The sequence below is a fragment of the Crocodylus siamensis genome, chromosome 3 (assembly GCF_052110815.1).
Source record: "Crocodylus siamensis isolate JL-2025a chromosome 3, ASM5211081v1, whole genome shotgun sequence".
In the NCBI taxonomy this organism is placed as follows: domain Eukaryota; kingdom Metazoa; phylum Chordata; order Crocodylia; family Crocodylidae; genus Crocodylus; species Crocodylus siamensis.
In genome coordinates this window covers 186,964,171-186,979,650 of record NC_143397.1, presented here as the reverse complement: position 1 = coordinate 186,979,650, position 15,480 = coordinate 186,964,171, and the positions used below count along the sequence as shown (strand labels likewise).

The 15,480-nt window shown below is 41.9% G+C and overlaps 1 protein-coding gene across 5 annotated transcripts in view; it reads left to right on the top strand.

The window, feature by feature from the left end:
• The window catches only part of PCMTD1 (protein-L-isoaspartate (D-aspartate) O-methyltransferase domain containing 1), an 83,414-nt gene that overhangs the window by 16,090 nt on the left and 51,844 nt on the right, over window positions 1–15,480 (top strand). For 2 of the 5 annotated variants that reach the window (XM_090039950.1, XM_090039951.1), the window contains one exon: window positions 1,378–1,655. The exons of 2 other annotated variants lie outside the window; for them this stretch is intronic. The gene's annotated coding sequence lies outside the window, so the exon portion shown is untranslated. Of the gene's footprint in view, window positions 1–1,377; window positions 1,656–9,414; window positions 9,438–15,480 lie in introns of those variants that run through there. One more of the 5 variants, XM_090039952.1, reaches the window with a different exon arrangement.

Below are 15,480 nucleotides of genomic sequence, written 5' to 3'. Positions count from 1 at the left end.
TGTAGAAGCATGATTTACAAGATAAACCTGCAGTTTTCAAACAGAAATCCATAGCGTTTAAAAATTCTAATCTGTCATGTTCTTTGAGTTGTTTACAATGGAAGAATTGCTATGTTATTTTAATGCATTGAAAAAACAAGTGAAGACTAAGAGTATGAATAAAAATAAACTGAGAACCGCTGTCTTAGAGCTACACGTTTAAGTGTCACAAATTAAGTTGTCTATTTTTAGACCTGACCTCACTTTTCCTGCAACTCTGCTTGCATAAACAAACATTTAAGTCTTTCTTAAAGGGAAGAAAAAAGGGTGAGGGTTAGAGGATTATGTTTCTAGCTTGTAATATCAAAAGCTTTGTTTTGTATACAACTCCTGTCCATAATACTGTATTCCTTTGAATAGAAGATGCTGTAGAATGAGATGCACTTAAATATTCAGACACTCTTTTAAAAAAAAAAAAAAAAAAAAAAAAATTATAAAGAAACAAACAGATGCATTTGCAGGGATACAACCATTGCGATGGATGTAAAAACTTCTCCTCTTCCCTGGCCTGCCTCAGGTTTGAAAAGCAGACCATTTTTTGAAAGAATTGGGTATATTAGGGTTTTTTTCCAACCTCCATTTCTTGTGCTTCATGTTTCTCAAAAGTTTGGCAAGACATGGTAAATATATTTTTAAGCATTTGTCACTTTTTTTTTTTTCCTGATTTCAGTTTTATGTACAGTTGCCTTTAATTGGGGCTTCATGAACATTTTATGTTATGGGTCTTGCAGTATATCAGATTGTGTAGTTGGCAGAAATCTATCAGTTATGATGTATGGATTTTCTACAGTTTATGTGCTCTAGTAATAAAAGCTTTATGGAAGAGACTGACTATATTCTTAATGTAAACTTACATGTGGCTGTCCTTTTTCAGATTTCAGACACTCTGGAACAACAGTAGGAAATTGCTCTCCCCGTTCAGTTTAATGGGATGTTGTATTTTAATTTAATTATAACTATTTAAGTGCTACCATGACTAATAATTGTACACTTGGTCATTTTACTATGAATTTGTGATAGAAACCTGCCACTTCTAATCACAATATTAATAGCATAAGCTATTTGAATTTGTGTTCTAAAATTTTAGAATCATCTCAGGTTTTGTTTTTTGTTTTTTTTTTTTATAGCATTAATTAATGCAATATAACCTAGGCAACCTGGCCTACTCATAATTTCCCTAGCCTTTGCTTTCTCTGTTTGAGAGAGAGCAGCTGCAGTTGCTCATAAGATATAGTGAATGTTTGCTTAAAAAAACTGGAGTTAATATATCTTTCTAAAAAAAGAAGTTTTGGCCTCCACTTTATTTTTCACTTGCTCCTTATCTGATCTTCCTCACAGATGGTAATGAAGAGAAACTAGCATCATGGGAGTCTCCAACACTGCAGGTCTTCAAGTAAAAGATTTATATATAATAGTCTACTGACGGTCACAACTTCTGACACCGTCTTCTACAATATAGTGCTGCTATTGCAAACATAGTATTCATCTGAAATGAAGCTAATCCTTGTGAAGAGGACCAGCCTAAAATAGGGTTTAATTGCAGTGTGTGTTTAATGGATCTTGTGTTGGCTCTGGTCATAGGTGTGCATTTGTCTCCAATTGAATATTGTTTGTCGGTAAGTGAGATTCTTGTTAATACCCTTTTTTTAATTACGTGAAAATATAAATTATTTCCATATTGAAGTTGTAGACTTCATTGGTGCGACTTATTTTATCCATCTACTTTCCTAGTATAAAATTTGTCAGCTACAAAGGGAGTTAAAGTATGCTAAGCTCCTTATGAATGACTCTAACTTGAATGACTCTAACTTCAAAAATATATTTTATTTAAAAAGCGGTTTAGTGGCATAGGGAAAAAATGCCTCTCTGTTTCAGAAATTTTCATAATTTCATAATTGGTAGGATTGGAAGGAACCTGAGCAGATCATCAAGTCCGACCCCCTGCCATGGCAGGAAAAAGTATTGGAGTCAAACCACCCCAGTTTATTCTGCATGACCGAGAACTAGGAACTTTAAAGGACTTTAAAAAAGCATGGTCCCTTGGGTTGGTTAAACCTTATTTTAGTGTGTTTTAATATAGTTTCAATTTTTGTCAACCTACTGACACACATTCTTCTAAGGCAAAGATACTATTGTTCTTGAAGTGTCTCATCTTGGATTATACCATATGTCTCAGGTATACAAGACTGAAAGGTTTGAATAGGATTGTCAGGGACTATACATGGCCTCAGCCATACTTTCTAATGCTACTGTATGCAGGCAGGCAGCCACAACACCTTTGTGTTTCTCTCTTGCTATTTTTGGTAGCAGCAAACCAGAAAACTGTCTTACCTGCTAGTTTCTAGTGTTAGTTGTTCTCCAAAAGTGTTCTGATTTTTACCTGCAAGCTGGCTTGATATACATCAGGCTGACCTGATGAGGGTTACTGTACAAAGCACTCTTTTCCCTCAGCCCCTTACAGACTGAAAAAATTCAAGGTCTGTCTTTTCTGATGTCTAATGGAACCAGTTTCTTGAATAGGGTGCACGGTTGGGTGTGTCCTCTAAGTGATTCTCAACTTGTAATATCTCAGGCACCCCTAGGAAAACTCCAGCTCTGTGTGTGTGGCAGTATCAGAATTCCTCAAGGGGGGATCTTCTTCATATTTGTCCTCCTATCAGAAACATGTTTCCTATACGGGGCCTCAGTATTGCCTTCTTAGACTAGGAAGAGAAATTACACAAACTGGTTTAAGTGATCAGAAACTGGTTTTAAACCTGTAACTGAACATAAATTCAGTGTGTATAAACCAATTTAAAAATGGCTGAAACTGGTTTAAGGTGAACCTGGATAGATGTAGTATCAGACTTAACTGATTTAGGTTAAATCGGTTTACTGAACTTCTGCCCCAGATCCCATCCAGATTCAAGTTAAAACTAGGGGTTAAATCATAGCCCCCCAGCATCCCAGCCTGCTTTTCTGGCCCTGGGATGTACTGTCTGCTTCAGCAGAGAAAGTTGGGGGGGGAGTGGCAGAGGGAGGCGGGGACTGCCCCCTCAGGCAAACCCCAGCTGGAGTCTAAGGTTGGGGAGAGGAGGGGTGGTGGTTAAACTTTCCTTGTCCCAAGTAAAGAGCTGCCCTGCCTTGTTAAAAACTTACTGCTGGCTGCAACTGTGCACTACAAATCCCAGAGGCATCTGGAAGCAGGAAGAGGAAGTGATGAGTCACTCTGCAGAGTCTTGCTGGTATAATTTTAGACTGCAAATCCCAGGGACTTCGGGGGCAGCAGGAAGAGGAAGCAAACGCACAGCCCACCCAAGCTGGCTACATGCCAGAGAGCCATGCTGTAACACCCCTGGCTTCTGGCCTGAGCCACTGCAGTCATGTGGCTACATTTCCTGTATCAAAAGTGAATGTCTTTTCAGTTGTTTCTCAGTTTAATCTCTGCAGTTTAGACTAACCTACAAAGACTGAATCCATTCAGCCTCAGGCTTTTTGACCGCCTGTCTGTAGCCTTAATGCTTACGGATATGCTTTTTGATCCATGGTATGGATTGCTGAGTGTTTGACCAACAAGACTCTCCTTCAGATCATGTTGGCTTAGAGGCAGTGACCATCAAGATCTAGATTGGTCTCAATAGTCCATTATCTTGTTAGTTTCCTGAAATGGCATTCAAGACTGGCAAAAAAAGAAGCCATGTGCCTTCAGTATGTTCTGTTAACTTGGACTCCCCTAAGCCTTCTAAGTTGTCTCCACATCTCTGTAGTCATATACAGGTCATCAGAAAGTCAGACTGCATTGTTGTAGAGAATCATAATGGGGTCTCCTAGGGCTTAGTACTTGGACCGGTGTGTTTCAACATCTTTAACAGTGATCTGGATGTGCAGGTGAAAAGCATATTGGCAAAGTTCACTGATGATGCTAGGCTTTGGGGAAGTGCAGTCGTTCCTCAGGGTAGGCTGATAATTCAGGTGGACCTACACTGATTAGTTAGATGGGCGAACCAGAACTCTGAAGTGTAAAATGCTCCATCTGGGGAGGAAAAATCCACAACAAACTTACAAGCTCAGTGGTGCTACATTACTTAGCACCATATCTCAAAGGGACCTGGGGGTCACATCTGACCATAAAATAAATATGAGCCACCGCTGTGATGCTAGTTAGTAGAGCAAACAATATGCTGACATGCATTAACTGATGCATTGGAAGCAAAACTAAGGAAGTTATTTTCCTGCTCTACTTGGCATTGGTTAGGCTGCAGCTGGAGTACTGTGTCCGGTTCTAGGCACCACACTTCAGAAAGGATGTAGAGAAACTTGAGGGAGTCCAGAGAAGAGCCACTCATATGATTAGAGGCCTGAAGTACAAGCCATATGAGGAAAGGCTGACAGATATGGGATTGTTCAGCCTATAAAAGAGAAGCCATTGGGGGGGATTTGGTGGCAGCTTACAAATATATTAGGGGAGAGCTTCAGGGGCTAGGTGAACAATTATTCACCAAAGTGCCCCAGAGGAAAACCAGAAGCAATGGTCATATACTCCTAGAAGAAGATTTCAGACTGGATATAAGGAAAAACTTCTTTACAGTTTGTGTGACCAGACTCTAGAATAGACTCCCAGCAGGTGCGGTGCAGGCATCTACCCTGGAGATCTTCAAGAGGAGAGTGGATAGACACCTTGCTGGGGTTATTTGACCCCAGCAGTCTTTCCTGCCTAGAGCAGGGGGGGCTGGACCCAGTGATCTCACAAGTTCCCTTCCAGCCCTAAACTTCGATTAATCTGTGAGAACTTTGATATCGCTACAATTCTTTACTCTCCCAAACTGAGAAGGACTGCTTCAGTCCTACAGTTGGATTCATGCTGTCATGCATTCAAGGAAGAAAGAATGAATATTTATCTCAGTTACTGTATGCTGTTTTGAGATGGCTTGGTTGTATCCCACAATCTGTGCTTAATTTTAGCTTTACAGAGACTTTGTCAATGTAGGCTCTGATTTGGAGAACCTGAGTGAGGCAGGGTTGGCTGTATTGCCCTTTGTGTTCTCACAAGAGCGCTAGGAAATCCAGAATGTGGAAGTTTGTTAGGATTGGAGGGAAGAAAACTTAAGGCTTTGAGTACAGGAAGTGCATGCAGTGGGAGCTATACTAATTGTACATCACAAATAACTACCAGTATTGAAGAGCAAAGGGACGACAAGGGACAGACTTGCTATTGTTCTCTGTTCCATGGGTAACTTTCTGTAATGTGGCAGAATATTTGCTGCTTCGCTTATAAGAAAAGTAACTGGAATATCCTTTCCTTTGAAGTCAGACAAGTTCTCTGAAGTCACTATTAAAGGAAAGGTGTTCACTTATGTTTTTCCTTTTTTAATGCATTCTCCTGTTTAAATGGAGATGTCTGTCAGAACTTTTTTCCAGTGCAGCAAGCATTGAGACTTGACAATTTCTCATCCATAGTACCATATAACAACAAAGACAGCATTTTTGTTCTGAAAGTTAGGGAGCAGAGACACCCAAGCTTAAAAAAAATAATCCCGTTATGGACTAAAGAAAAAACGTCTTAACCCTATATGGAGTTGGTGTAAATGAAGAATTTGATAAACTGCTTATGTAAGTTTCCTTGAGAGAAGAAATGGTGGTTTACTGTTCTGTAAATAAGGTAATTGTATCTAAATTATTTGTGATAATGTATTTGTACATCAGCAATGTCTGGGAACAAGGTACCCAACATGTGGAACAAAGTCTAAATGCTACTTTCAGTTTTCAACTTTTTTTGCCAAAGTGTAGCAAGGAGGGAAGGATAGTTTCAGATGATAAAAGCCTACCTGGTGCAGCAGTAATTACTTATGAAGTAAGAATTTTGTGATAATTTTTTTTCTTCAGATTAGAATAAAACCATCCTTTATCGGCATCAGGTGAAAGATTCAAAAGACTCCAGGTGTCCATTTGCTACAGATTAGAAGTACTGAATCTCTTTGTCTTGTGGGCCAGATTAGTAATGTCTGGTCCCTCCACTGGCTATATCAGGTTGGTGGGCCCAATCTGACCATATGGTGGGGAGAGGGGGTGTGACTTCGCTCCTGACCCAGCTGTGCAGGGTGTAGGAACTTGGCAGCAGGGAATGGGTGGCAGTATTATTTACCACTGCTCCCCTGCCACCACATTTTCCAACCTATAGGAGTCCTGAGGGGAGTGCCATGCTTGTGCCATAGCTGTGCATGCCAAGGGTTGAGCACCCCTGCTATAGACTAATGGAAAATCTCAGTAAAGGAATTTACAAACTTGAAAGGCTCCAAAAGATGTGATAGATTTAGTCCTAAATTATATCCTTCTGAAAATCATATTTATCATATGTAGGCCCCAGTTCTGTAATCATATTTGCCTCGATATGGAGCCCTGTAATTAAATGTGTGAGAGAGGTAGAGAGAGCTGTAGAAATCAAGGTGCATGCAAAAGACTGAGTGGAGGGGTGTATATACAAAGATTGACTGACTTTCAGGTGGGTCCTGTGAGGTTTCAGGAATCTACTGTGTAGAGCTCACAACAGGGTCATAGGCTAGGCTTAACATTTTTCAGGATTTTGGACCATATTCAAGATAAAGATGCAGTGGAGTTGCACTTGTTCGCATCTGTTCTGCATTAGGATTGGATGGGATATGGATAGGATCATAGTTTTTTTTCCCCTATGGCTTGTTTACAAACTTGAATTATAATAAATAATTAAATGTGTATAATCCCAGTGAATCAGGCTGATCAGGTTAATTTAAAAAGTAGTCTCTTCAAATAAGTATTTTAACAGGAGGAAAAAGGACCTGTTTTTAAAAATACCTTTCTACAAAACAATAAATGTTTCATTCAAAATAATGTGTTTGACTAACTTGTGCTTTTCTGTTAATTTGGGAGGAATAAGGAGAGGACTTTCCGAGGACTGGAAGTGGAAAAACTCTCATCCTTTTGAACAGGTCTGCATTGGTGGAGACTTTTGGGAACATAATTTGCATAATTAGACCCAAGTGCTAAAGAACAGGTTTTGTTATTTAAGACTTTAAAGCAAATGCATTGGTGGAGTGGCTGTTGCATTAATCCTTCTCCCGTGCGAGATGCATGGGAATGACTCTTGGAGGCAGGTATAGCAATTTATTTGAAGATGAGGGGGAGGATAGTCTCGTACCTGTTTTGGTTACATTGGGGTGTCAGACTCACTTTATGGACTGTATGAGTTGCATGCAGAACTGTACCTAGACTCCTGGTGGCCCGGGACAAACTTTTAGTATTGGGGCCCTGCTTCGCCAGAGATAATGATGATGATAATTATTTTCACCATTTTTTGGGCCCCCTTTCTGTTGGTCCCGGGCAGCTGGTCAGTTCACCCATGCTTGTGTCCAGCTCTGGTTGCATGGGGTGGGTACCATGCACGTTGAATCTGGCCCCAGAGTTGGTCCAGCACATGATGTATATGGTGTGAGAGTCTAGTCAGAGACCAGTGGATAGCACCATGGACCAGATGGTGGGAATCTGGAATCTATGGTAGGAATCTGCAGGCCATATCTTGCATGCAGGCCATATTTTTGGGAGACACCTTTTTGAGTTGGGGTGTGGACATAAGTAACAATTGAACTGTTTCCAGGTGGCACTCCTTGTGGACTGGTTCCCAGTTGCTACATGTGGACCTGTCTGACCTGCAACATTGTGGTATTTTAGGTAGACAGTCATCATTTAAGCACTGATGTTCTGTGGCTTCATAATCAGAGAGTGGGAGTGAGCAACTGTCCTACAGTGCCTCTCAGTGGGTAAGTGTGTGGGGAGGGAGCACTTGTAGCTATACTTTGGGGACTCCAGGAGTGTGGATGACCTGTTGCTGGGAATTTGGGGGCTCAAGGAGGTCACTTTTCTGCTTTCCGTTCTCCCCTAAACATGAGTTTAAATAGACTTCAGTAGCCTGCGCTTGACTGAGCTCTGTTGTGTGCTTGCCTGACTTTAGAGTACTTGGGAGGGAGGCGAACTGCTTATGTGCATGTTTTTGATTCCCAGAAGGTTGGGGGACATGAGGGAGTGAGGACACAGCTGGTTGTTAGAAAAAGTTTTATTGAACAAGTAGTGTGACAGCTCTCATTGATTTTAAGTGCTAGCAAATGGGGCAGGGAAAAGCCAGGCCGGTAGAATTCTGGCTACGTGCCAAAATGGCCAGAGGGGGCAGGGAGCAGTGCAGTATGGGATGCCTGGAGGACCAGCCAGACCCAAGTTGCAGAATACTTGGTGGCCACGTGTGATGGGGAACTAGTTTAAAAGTGTACTCCTTTTTCAGGTACACTTTTTAAAAACTGTTCTAGACAGCTTTAAACCAGTCAGCTTTATCAGGCTCATATCCCTTAAACTGAATTTAAATTGATCTGTGAGTGTGTGACACATCCAGCTGAGTAAGTGCAACAGGTGAGAAGTTTAACTTTATTATTCATATCCTTTATATGCAATTGTAACTTATATTTGAGTTTTGTTTGCACAGAATAAAATTGAATCATTGATTAGTCAAATTATATGAAGTGAATTCTGAGTGTACCTGAACTCCTTTTCCAGAATGGATTTTTCTCATGAATTGTATTATTTCCTAGGAAAGTTGCAGTGTGATGGAATGGGTTATTTTGCCTACAACCAGAGAATACTTCTGTCATGAGGGGTATGGCTGAGGTTTTTATTTTTGACAAGTCTTTTTGCAATTTGCCGATGTATTGTGAATTTCACTTAGTTTTTTGGGGGGGAAGAAGGCTGCCCTTATTTAAATAGTGTTGGTGCTGCCCTACAGAGATTGCATGGTCTCTGCACTTTTGAGCATGTGGTACATCAGTATTGCTCTAGTGCTCCAATTCTTCTTTAATGTCTTTGACAATGTTGATTAGAATACATCACCAACTTCTATAGCACAGTACATAAAACCTTTTGGGTTGCTGAATAATGCAAGCAAAAAGAAGTTAATAAACTGTGAGGAAAAGTAAGCATTCTACAAAATGATGGTTTTATAATGCCTGGGGATGTGGATGATACTAGAGGTAGTAGACAATGGAGAAAATACAAGCTTTTAAAAAGAAATCCTCCCCCAAATGGAGGGGGGGGGTCAGTGTTTGACTGAAATGTCTTGTATCTGTTAAGAAACAGAATTATAGTTTTGTCTTTTTTAAAATTATAAATCTGCAGGTTTCTCATTTGGGGAAAAGGAGTTTGAGGCGTGTCTGCAGATGACAATGTAAGGCAAAGTCCCAAAATATATAAGCAATAAAATGTGTGCACATTTTGATCAAGAAGTACTTCTGAACAGATGTAATGCCTCAAAGAGAGCCTGATTAACCACCTTATTAATTGCTACTTTTTTTACCAACTCCCTACAGGGATATTATGAAAGTAACTACACACAGGTGGTGGTAGAGGTAAGAGAGTCATTTTTTTTTTTTCTGGAGACTTTTAATACAAGCTTTTGAGTGTGTAGGCAGTAGTTCTGTGAGGAAATTCCATGTTTCCAAAATAGAAACTTCCATGTATTTTGCAGCTGAGAGATGGTTCTGATGATAATGTGAACAATGATATTACCCAAGACGTGGCTTTCTTATGGTTACAAGATGACATTAGACTTCTGTGGTCTGGTGTGGCCAGTGTCATGGAACAGGTATACTTTCAATGTCAAGATGGGGAAAACTAATACCAAACACCTCTGGTAGAGTTGTAAGAAAGAAGCCATTTGCTAGGTTGCTGGTTATTGGTTACCACATTTAAACCTATAGTTTCTCTGACTTCAACAGCTGTATTAATGTAAACAAAGACTTCCAGACTCTCTTTATTGGTCAAATGTAATTACAACTATCTTAGAGTTCTGCAAATGATTATGTATGGATACAAACCAAGCTTGAGCACAGAAGTAGGAACATGAAGGGAAGATGTAAGTAAATGGTGCCAAGTGATTATGCTAATAAACAGGTGCAGCTCTGAGTCTTTATAGGGGAAAGGGTGGGTGGGGGGAGAAATGCTTTTATGCAAACATTGCACCTTCTGATTCTGGACTTTTCCAGGGGCTGGAGCAGGCTCTGGTATAATGTAAGCCTAGTTTACTGTAACTTTGCTTTATTGCAGGGGCAGGCAATTATTTTAGCTGGTGGGTCACTTAACAAGTTTTGGCTAGCTGTCAAGGGCTACAAGGGTAGCCTCTTGACATGTGCCCCACCCCCTGGTTGCCATCTGAGGACTGGAAGTCCAGCTTCCTAACCCGTGACCTCTGCCACCGGAAGTCCCTCCCTTTGCCCCTGGAAGTACCCCTTTTGGGAAGGGGATTTGCCATCCTTGGAACTGGAAAAAAACCAAAACAAATTATGTACTAAAAATCAAACCCACAATAATATATTTTAACTTTATTTAAAAAAAATTGTCCTGGTTAGTATGCATTTGTTGTGTATAATAGAAGTGATTTCATAATAGCTCAAAATGAAGTCTTACTCTTTGTATATTGTGGGGGTGGAGGGGTGCATGGGTATGGGGTTTGTGGGGGGCATGTAGATGTATGTGTCTGTGGGGTCTGGAGGCTTGTGTGGATGGGTATGGAGGAGTTTGTTGGGGACTGTGGGTGGGTATAGGGTTTGTGGGGGGGTACATGGGGGGTGTGTGAAATGTGTGTGCATAGCAGTAAGCAGGGCTCCTCCCAGAGGTGCATGGTTGTGCATTTTGGGGAGGGGTGTAGAGTTTGTGGGGGAAGGGTATGGGTGGGTATGGCCTTTGGAGGGTGTGTGATTTGTGTTTGAGGGGGAGAATGTAGTTGGCTTGTGGGGCAGGATTTTTGTGGGTATGGTTGGGTGTGCATGAGAGCCCCCCCCCCCCCCCCGTGTGCATGTGCCCCTCACCCCCACCCCACCCAGTCAGCACCTGTCCCGCAACAGCGCGGAGCCCGCATGCCCTGCAGTACCTTCCTGCCACCTCCAACAACGTGCAACCCCAGCCCCACCCCATGCCTGCTCCAGATTCAGCCCGGCAGGAGTAGACCAGTCAGAACCCCTGTAACCCAGACCACCCTGTGCCTGCTCTGCAATGCCTGCCCATGGCACGTACTGCCACCCCCTTGGCACGCAGTGCGGCTGGAATGGCTCCATAGCTGGACTGCCATTCTAGGCAGCCCAGGTGGTGGCAGTGGCTCCTTTTGGCTGCTGCTGCTACTGGCCCCAGCCTCATGGTACTGGTGGGGACCCACACGTACAGCCCTGCCTGCGCTGCATCTAGACTTGCTCACCCAAGCTGAGCAGTGGCGGTCACCAGGTGAAAACTGTTGCTCAGCATGGGGGGGGCCTTTACCACTGCCAGCCACCTGCAGCAAACTGGGCTGCCCTGCATCTCCACTACTGTCACTGCCACTTCCAGGCTGCCCAGTGGGGCAGCATGGGCGCGGGTTCTAGGCAACTGCAGCAGGAAGGACCTGGCAACAGTGAGGGGGAGGGGCTGCTTTTCCCCCATGCTGAGCAAGAGTTTCTGCCCAGCTGCTGCCTTTGCTCAGCCTGGGTGGGTGAGTCCTGAGCAGATGCAGGGCAGGCCAGGTTGGGGATTTGCGCATGGGTCCCCACCAGTACCATGGAGCTGGGGCCAGCAGCAGCAGCCAGAAGGAGCTACCACTGCCTGCGCTGCCTAGAAAGGCAGTTCAGCCGCAGAGCCACCCTAGCCCTGCTGCGTGTCCAGGCTGTGGCAGGATGTACCACGGCTAGACAGTGCCTGCCTGGGCCAGGCGAGACCCAGGGATCCCCTGTGGGTCAGATCTGGCCTACAGGTTATATTTTGCCCACCTCTGCTTTGTGATATTTGTGTTAATTGTGTCCACCTAGTGGTTATTATATTGTACAACTGGGTTTACATCCTTAGCCTGTGCACAGAAAAGGAGGGATTAAGTGCCAAGGCTGAACCTGCAGTATCAACAATTTTGATTGGTGTCGGAGCATCAACAGAGATGAGATGGCCAACACCCAGGAAAATAAATATGAAAAAAGGGAGAGCAGGATGGAAAAAGCAGCCTGGCAGCTCTGGGGCAAGAAGAGTTTGGGAGACTGAAATTGGAGGAGCTCTGGGGAGTTGGAAAAGACTGGACGGGAATAGCAGAATATTTTTGCAGGTGCTTAGGACTGTTGGATTAGGAGCAGAGGAACTGCTTAACCCTTTTGGAGGACCTGGAGAACTTCTTGCTGACTGGTCTTAGCCCCAGAAAGTGCCTTTATTGAAGAGAGTCTGCTGTGCTGCTTGGCACTGTGGTTTGCACTGAGTTACTCCAGGAGGAGAAGTCCCTCTCTCAGGAGCAGACCTGAATGTCAGCTCTTGGAGTCAGGCCACAGAGACCCAGGGAGGGAGAGAAACTGCCAGGTCCCCACTTGGAAGGCTCCCCACTCTTGCTTTAGTTGTCAAGCCTGGACTGGCTTCACAAGGTACTCGGAGACTAGATAGGGCTTGAGTGGTCCCAGGAAAGTACCCCCTGGAGGCTGCTCTGTGACAAACTTCCCCAATCTGGTTATGCATTGTCACTGCGTTTCAAATTTCTGCATGTGTTGGCCATTCTCTGGTGGTCAGCTTTATACCTGTCTTCTATCGTTTTGTAGCTGGAATGGGGACTTCTTGAGTCCCTTTGTACTGATCAGCTCTCTTGTGCATCACAAAGGAACTAAGAGGGGTGAGAGTCTCACTGGTTTGTCTCACCTGGCATATCTGCTGAGTAATTACTATGGCACATCTAGGGTATAACTTGTTTTTTTTTTTTTTCCCTTTTCACTGCATGTGGAGCAAGTGACAAGAGCAAGATACATGGCTAGGAAAATACCCTTTTTTGTGTTTCTGGTTGGTTTTTTTTTTTTTTACTGCTTTTTGTGACTACCCTTCAGAGACTAAAGGTATCTATAAAATTACTGAAATGATGCCAAAGACTTCAATCTGAAACACTTGTGCACCCTGCAGTTCTTTCCTCTGGTTTCAGAGTTTGAATTCCCAATAGAGTTGGGAATAGAACCACCCCCCAGCTTAGTGTTCATTTTGTTTTGGCTTTATCTACAGTCTCAGTCTGTTCTTGGTGCTACAGACTTTATTTTCCATTAAGAAAGCAATCAGTCTGGCTTTCTTTTTAGTTTCCCCTGGGAAGCTTCCTAAAGATTCTGCTTTTGGGGCTGTTTGCTCCCACTCCTGTACTTCAGCTTTTAGTTTAGTATCCTTTTTCTCATATGGAGTACTGTGTAAGTCCCAGTTGTAGAATGAGCTTAGTGCTTCAGTACTTTCAAAATTACAGCAGCAGAAGATAGGAAAATTATGCTTTCTCCTGCCTTCATTAAAAATATTTCCAATTCTGCTTGTTGCACTAATTGAGCTTATAGCAGGGATGGGGAAAAACTCTCTGCTGTGTTGCCTAGAAAGCATGCCTTAAAGCCTTGCTGCTCAGGTAATGCTTAAGATTTTGCCTTACAGTTCTGCCATTAAATGGGCTAAAGTTGCATTAAGCCCTCAGGTTTTTTGTTTTTGTTCTTTAATTCCGTGTAAGTTTTCACCAATGGGCAAGTGTTTTAGACGTGGAGAGACTAGTAGACAGCTAATAGAGCTCGCTCTCTCTTTTGTAGCTAAATTTAATGGCAGCAGCTTTGCATCCTGAGAGAGATTAATCTGATTTTTTTCTTCTGTGGGAAAGCAACTTACCAAGTTACTGCCTGTGACAAAGAGAGGTATAGGAAATTTAAAATAGTGAACTAACTAAGCCTATATTGCGCTTCAGAATTCCAATACCAAATGTTTTTAATAAAATGATAACCCCTCAGACTTCCAATATTGTTGATAGACAGATGCTCGTGTTGAAGAAATAATAGGTATTCTCCATTTCTTCTCTCATCCTTCCAGTCCTGAAAAAAGTCGAATGTAATTATGTGCACACCGGATGGGATTACTAACACTGCCAACCACTGTCTTCAGTGTACTTTAAATAGCATGGATTTAGAAAACAAAGTTCCTGCCTGTCAAATTGAATTGACATGCTGAATATTTATTCTGAACATAAGAAAAGCTTTCCTTACCATAGTGGCATAATAATTAATATGCAAAGTGTGATTGCTTTATACAATTAAATACTGGAAAAATAGCAAGGTACTTGGGTACTTATTTAAACAAGTGAATTGATTTTTAACAACCGCTTACAAAAGAGAGGAACTAACACATTCAGTGCTTGCTTTTTAATTAAATAAGATTCAATAAGTTAGGCATAAGTTTATTGCATGAATGTTAAATAAATAAGGCACAATTTGAAGATGGGGGTGCAAGAAGGAGGTTAGGGACGAATCTAACATTGCTTTCAATGAAGTCATATGAATAGCCCAGGAAAACCTAGCAAAATTTAAAAAGGTGTGGCCATTCTGATCTCAATAAAAATTCTTAAAATAATTGAAAAGTTGAAATAACTACTAATAAAGTAAGTTTCAGTATATGTAGATTTGAGTTTTAAACAGAAGATGTTATTCTGACGTATTATGCCACTAGTGAAATCAGAAAAGTTATTAGAGCTCACTATGCATCTAAGATACTTTTTATTTTTGTGTGTTCTGAGTAAGCTTGGTGTGAGTAGTTTTGTTTTAAAAGAATCTTTTCATAAAACTAACCTTTTAAAGTGGCTTAAGATGACCTTAATTTACCATACCTATTGATTTGTCACTTTGTATATGCCAAACTCCAGTCCACGAGTTATGTACTTGTAATCATACATTCTTTAAAAGAATGGGACTATGAGAACTATATAGAAGAGGGGTGGAAAGGGCCCAGTAAGGTGAAGAAAAGGAAGTATAGGCATGGCAGACTGAATTACCTTTCTGTATTGTACCTCCTTGCCTTACAAAAATAATGGTCTCTGTAAAGGAAACACGAATTGCATTTAACTGCAGTAAAGTGAATTCTAATTTAGAACTCTTCTTTCTGATCAGTGAGAATAAAAACTAAAAGTGTACTGCTGAACGATTTTTTCATAACACATAATTGGACAGAACATTTTAAAAAAACAACAATAAAACCTGAGTGCCTATCACCATGTTCATTCCATCCCAATATCAAGACCAGGCAGCACAGAAAAATACAGGCTTGGTATAGACGCTACACCTAAAGTGCTTTAAGCATACTTTTTAAAGCACTCAAGCCGTAACTGAACAGACATTCACAGTTCTTGGAGCTTTTAAAATGGTGGATCGTGCTCTAAAGTAACCCTCAGTGGATGAGGTATGAGACTAAAGTGCATTCTGTTACAATGCTTTATCAAACATCTGTGCTGGATCCCACTGAGGGTTAACCTAGAGTGTGCAATTACTGCCATCTCAGGGGATGTTGTACAGAACTGCACTCTAGTCTTAGGCAGAGTTTATTTGCTCTGTCTGAATGCTGGGCTGGCCTCACCCCATCAGCTGTCAATGATCCAAGTTGGTGACAGCCTCTGATCCTGGC